Source organism: Malus domestica, chromosome 06 (assembly GCF_042453785.1).
Source record: "Malus domestica chromosome 06, GDT2T_hap1".
Classification (NCBI taxonomy): Eukaryota; Viridiplantae; Streptophyta; class Magnoliopsida; order Rosales; family Rosaceae; genus Malus; species Malus domestica.
The window spans coordinates 15,645,001-15,651,605 of record NC_091666.1 but is presented as its reverse complement, the minus strand read 5'-3'; the positions used below and the strand labels follow the sequence as shown (position 1 = coordinate 15,651,605).

Genomic DNA, 6,605 nt, shown 5'->3' with positions numbered 1-6,605 from the left:
ATACCTCAAAAACATAAAATACAAGTTGGTCATAGATGGATGCTTTAGATCGTTAGATCCGGATCGAACACCTTCTTATTAAAATTGTATAGAGGCGAAATGTTCGAATCTTTATTCTTTTGGAAAGAAGAAAGAATCACAAAGTTGTTGAGGTTAATTCACTTAGATGTTAGTGGCACTTGTCCACAACATAATACTACTCATGTTGTATGACATTCACCGAAGATCACTCTCGGTTGGACTATAGTTTATTTTGAATAAACACAAGTCCGAATACTTTGCAAAAGGTTTCAAAGAATTCAAGAAATGTAAGTTGATGAGTAAGACGTCTAAAGTATTTGCCTCCTTAGATTTGATCCAAGGAAAGATAACACTTTAGCACAGTTTCCTTGAAAAATATCAAGGAAAGAAGCATCAAAAGATAATGGATTTCTCCATTAGGAGAAGAACAAACTTGAATAAGATTTAGTTCGTTGGATGTTATCAATTACCCATATATAGGATATATGCTTCTAAGACAATATGATTGTCAATTAGAAGATCTTCCAAATTTTTCATGACTCCATAAGATGTAGTTGGAAAGAAAGACAAATCTTAATCATATTAAGATTTGGGGTGGTGTGCTAATCAGCAATATTTGTTTAAAAATTATCTTGTGGGTGTCCTTAAATTAACATTTGGATATCACTTCAATAAACCAACTAACAAATGTTGTTTCTTGGGTAGTTCATTGTAATCCTACACTAGGATTTGCCCAAGATAGAGCAAATGAACGAGGGATAGAACTCAAAGAATGGTTCTTTAAGAAACAAGATAGTGATCAACAAATATAACAACCTAGATCCTATACCACAAGCTCCAAGGTAGTCGAGAAGGATTTATAAACCGTCTCAGTTGAATGGTTTGAACTTTATGACTATGTCATAGAGTTACACCTCTTAATTCGAAAGAAATAAGAATGAAAATCCTTATGACTACATTGAGTGTATATACGATATATACTCAAGGAAATGGTACAGTACCATTTAACCCGAAATAATGAAACCTTAAATAGCTAATTGGTAGCTTAAGGTGACTACAATCAAAGAGAATGGTTGACTTTGAAGAAACCATCTTTGACGTAGTCTTGTTTTCAATTAATTTCAAGATTGCTAGCTACAACTAAATGGTGATTCAATGTTTGGACATAATATAGGTTTCCGAAACCATTATTAAGATAGTCTTGATAATATATGTCTAAAACTATGAATCACAAGACATATAAGTTGTAGAGATCCAACCATCATGGATCTTAGCAAGCTAGTGGGAGCTGTAAACGTCTTATGAGAGAAAGATCAAAACGTTTGATTTCTCATAAAGATGTAAATGAATCTTTTGTTTACTAGATTTACAAAAGATTAGTGGGAGTTAATCATGTTCCTAAATTTGAATATATATATATATATATACAAATATATGATATATTGATTTTGGAAATGAAAAGAATACTTCTTCGTTAAAGTTATGACTTTAAAACATTATATGAAGATAGAATGTATATGGGAGACATAATCTATATACATGGGATGGAAATCTATATTGATAGATTTTAGGATATAATTGGATTATATCAAGCCCTAATAATAGACAAGAGATGCTAGGAAGTTTCTCATATGATGATAAACTTCAATTAGAAGGACGACTCTAGTGAGACTAGCAAGTTGCCCTTCTCAAAGGGAACGTACCCTTTGACTCCCAAAGAAATAATGCGTAAATAGAATCCTTTATGCATACGTAGAGAGGTGATTTATGTATTTTATATTGTATGAAAAACATTGATATGAGTTGTACCTAGAAAGGTACAAGACGAAATTAGTGCAAGCCCAGGATCAGAACCACGGCAACTGTCAAGTGAGTCCTTAAGTATTTAAGAAATACTAAAGGATAAATTCCTCAAAGATCGAGGAAGAATTAGAGTAACGTAATAGAAGCGTAAAGGTATTAGATTATGAATCTAATCCATCATTGGATGTTTCTTCATTATGAATGAAGAGATAAACATATATCTCTTTATTATGACTAAAGAGATATTTGGATGGAAACATTAAAAGTAATGACTTTAGTGTGTTCCATTATGAATGCAAAATATATTGCCATATAGAAGCTTACAACAATGTTGTTTGGATGGGAAAGTTCATTTATGAACTCTCTATTCGGTTCCGACCAGAAAGTGTCTCTAGTGTACCGACACTACGACACTGATGCGAAATATATAAGCACACAAATTAAACCCTATTTGTGACAATTGTAGTAATGATGTAAGTAGGGATCGTTCTAACCGGGGATTAACTAGGGGTGCTAAACACTTGACTCAAATAAATAAAACTAACTTTTAAAACACTAAGACAAACCAAAAGACTCAAAACAAGTTCAAAAGACTCCAAATACTTAAAAGCATAAAATAAGATAGATTTGAACGACTAAGACTTTAACAAAATATGGGGAGGGGGAATTGAGTTGTTTTTGACAAGATTAAATTAAATGGACAGATTATAATTAAGGGCAAAATGTAAATATGAATGCGATGAAAAATATGGATGATGGAATGACACACCCCGTCCCGAAGGAGGGCGTGCTGGCCGTCACGTGAGAGTGACGTAACCATTTACACAGTTCGGAAGCTTTAAAAAAAAAAATTCCAATTACTAAGATAACACACCCGAGGGTGAGTCCTACTTTTGTGAATTCTGTCAGAACACCGTTGGATTCCTCGTGGCCACCAAAGCTCTGCTAACTTGAACCTGGAGGGGTGCAAAACAAAATTGAGTGGGTCAGTAAAACAAAGTTTTTCGAAGACTTTTCATTTAAAACATTTATAACCCCTCACCGTAAAACCTGTATACTTTCCCAGAAAATAGCATATATATTACATATATATAAGCAAAAAGCTCAAATCTCAAACCTTTAACACTTTTCAGAAATATATATATATATATATATAGATATATAACCATATGAAATCTCAAAGCTTGAATCCCAAATCTTTAACATTTTTCAAGAAAAACATGCCATGCCATAAATCAAAATATAAATCAGGTGAAATAAGGAATCAATCGGAGACCCTACAGTTGGTCCTATACGATTAATTCAATAGCTCAATATCTCACTAAGCCGGAGTCACCACAGTGACCTATACGGCCCTACTCTGCACATCACTCGGAACTACGTAAGGTAGTCTATACGATGAAAGGTGTAAAAATACGCTCTAGTGCTTCTCTCATCATATCATCAGCGCGCATATCTAAGGTCACCCACCAGTCGGAACCCCTCTAATGGTCTGTACGACTGGCATGTCGGAACCCTCACATGGTCTGTACGACATCCACCTACTTGGATCCAAGGCGAGCGTGCGGTGTGGTGAATAATATAAGCACTAACACCTAGGGTGCAGATTATGAGCTCAAACATCTCAACAACAACAATTCAATGAATAAACGAACTCACCTGACTTACCTGTGCCTCCACAGCACCATGCAACATGTATGCATCATATATCAATCATATAACTCATATGAAATTCACATTTTCCAAATAATTCTATGCATGGCATTTTCAAAACATAATTTTGCATAAAAGCATTTTTTTCTGGGAAAAACAATAGTAAATAGGTAATACGAAAACAAAACTGCCCACTCACCTGGAGTTCGCCCACAACTCCCTAGCACCGTACATCAAGGCGTCATGACGATTAGCGCCTAGAACAACAATCAAATCCAACCTCAGAAATTCTGCCGATAGAATACATAACTTATATAAGACACGTCACTATGTAGTTCGATCCGGATGATCTGCAATTCAGATTTCAAATCCGTAACTTCCAGAGGTCCACAATATACCTCTAGGACAACATCCTAAAATTTCATTACCATCCAACGGTCGGATCTTCGTCAATTTCCAAAACTAAGTGACGGTTAACATTCTATTTTATGAACTTACAACTTCAATTCCAGAAGATCCGTAAATCGGATTCCCAATCCGTAAGTTCCTATAATCCTCAAATATTACGTATTACAACGTATCAAAGTTTGGTGACGATCCAACGGTCAGATCGTCAATTCACATTTTCACCTAACCACGAATCGTAACCAACCTAGGTTCAATTATTCAATTTACGTCCATCAATTAACAAAACTGAACCTAGAACCTTAATCACATGCTAATAATGACATTGGCGGGCCATTGGCCACGCGCCGCCGCGCGGGCCGCCGCGGGTGGCGGTTGGCCGCCCCCGGCTCGCCGGAAAATTCAACTATTTCCAAAAATTACCAAAATTTTCAAATTTGAAGATCTCAATGAGTAGAACAACTTTCATACCTGAGGCCAAGGCCAATTTGGCCTGGAAGTGCTTCAATTTCACCAAAACCGTGAAGAACCCTAGAATTTGGGTGTTTCCAATTCGACCTTCAAACTTGTTCCAACGCCTCAATTACCTCTTGGGCTTTGTTCTAGGTCCTAAAGGAATGCTAAAGGTGTTAGTAATTGAAAGAAAACATTTCAAAATTTGGAGAATTTAAACAAAAGGGTCGCGGCACCCGTAGGGGTGTTCTTCGCGAAATCACAACGAAATTCAATGATTCTTGGGGTGAAACGTAAAGAGGGAAGGCCTAGATGATGATTAGGAGTGGTACCTTGACTCAATTCGTCGGAAATTTGGACGAAATCCATCGAATTTGGGCGTGGGCACCGCCGGGTCGAAACGACCCACGGGTTCTCCCCAACCCATTTCATCTTTTCCTCCGCTTCTCACCCTCTCTCCCTTCCTCCTTTCCCTGTTCCGATTGGTCAGTTTCTTCCCCTCTCTGCCTCTGATTCGCTCTCTCTCCTTCTTCTCCGATTGGGCAGTTTTTGCCTAATCTCTCTTCCTCTTTTCTGTTTTCTGGTTCTTCCCACGCACACACCCACACAAAACTTTCATTTTTCTCATCCCAGCCATCCATTTCAAAATCCTTTAATCTGGGCCATCCAAATTTTAATAAAAGAATTTCTATATTTTACTAAAATTATAATTCCTTAAAATTCCAAATTTCAAACGTTAATAACTTCTTCGATATAACTCCAAATCACGAACCGTCTGCGCCCACACGTCCGTAACGACGAGTACTACGAGGATATGTCAAGAAAACAAATCTTAGATGGCACGACACAACGATTAACCTCGAATGATGTGCGTGCCTCGAAGGGCATTTTTGTAAAATCCTTTATTAAAACTTTAAAAATTCTTAAAATTAGGGACGGGCTGTCACAATCTACCCACCTTACAGAAATTTCGTCCTCGAAATTTACACAATCTTTACAATCCGTCAATATCCATGAAACAGCCCGAAACACATCTCTCTCATTCGATTCTTTGATTTCTAAGTAGCTTCTTCCACTGAAAGATTCCTCCATAAACTTTCACCAAACTCATAGTCTTATTTCTCAGTACATCATCTTTCTAATACAAGATAGGCACTGGCTCCTCATCATACGTCAAATCCATATTGACTTCCAAAGGTTGAGAAGGTATCACTCGTGAAGGATATGAGGTTTAATGTCGAAGTATCGAAACATAAAACATATCATGCCCTTTCATCGGCTCTGGAGGCAACTCAGCCCGTACGTAACTTCACTGACTCGTTCAATGATCACAGATGGTCTGACGTATCTAGGACTTACTTGTTTTTCTTTTTTAAAACGAATCATACTTTTCCAAGGTGATAATTTCAAAATCATTCGATCACCTACATATACATCCGGTCAGTGGCATGTTTGTCTGCTAAGCTCTTCAGCCGATCCTGGCCCACTTCCAGGTTAGACTTAATTACTTGAATATTCCGAATAGTCTCATCCACTAACTCAGGGCCTTGAATACTATCCGTCCCCAATTCTAACAATTTCGAAACACAAGACATAGCTTTACACGGCCTTATGGCGTTACTCTAGGGAACAAACTGAAGGGACCAACATACCCAAGAAGTTTAACAGATCCCAAATCTCTTTTTCCATAAAACAAACAAATAAATGTTGCGCTTGTCTGGAAAGGTTGGTGTTCTCATACTGAAGTAACATACGTTGACGTCACCAGCCGATCAATTATTATTCAAATTCCAACCTAACTATTTTGTATACGAGGAAGCTTGTCCACGAAATCCATAGTAATATTCTCCCATTTCCACCGTGGAATGGGAAATGACTACATTATTCCAAAAGACTTATTTCTTTCTGCTTTAACCTGATGACTGATGATACGCCTACTAACATACTTCGCCATTCCTCTTTTCATACCCGTCAATAGTACATGAACGAATGGTATGATAAATCTTAGTACTTTTGGGATGCATTGTAGAAGTGGAATAATGTACATCGTCAAAATTGCTTTCTTTAATTCCACACCATTAGGCATAAACACTTTGTTCTTTTGCATAGGCTTGCCATCTGATTCTCTAACTCTAAGGTCCTTCTTTTTCCCGTTATTCCTTGCTTTAAATAAATTCTTGAATTTCTTCGTCAAACGCTCGAGTATCGAGTACGATCTACCAAATGGGTCCAACTTAGAAATTAGCAAGTAAGGCTTCTTCTCGATTTTT

At 37.0% G+C, this 6,605-nt stretch overlaps 1 long non-coding RNA gene across 1 annotated transcript; it reads right to left on the bottom strand.

The window, feature by feature from the left end:
- Positions 1-2,585: 2,585 nt before the first annotated feature.
- Positions 2,586-4,930, bottom strand: LOC139197028 (uncharacterized). Its single transcript, XR_011581994.1, has 4 exons — positions 4,668-4,930; positions 4,354-4,491; positions 3,677-3,734; positions 2,586-2,780 (listed from the first exon to the last, which is right to left on the bottom strand). It is a non-coding gene; the product is annotated as an uncharacterized lncRNA (long non-coding RNA).
- Between the last annotated feature and the right edge of the window lie 1,675 nt (positions 4,931-6,605).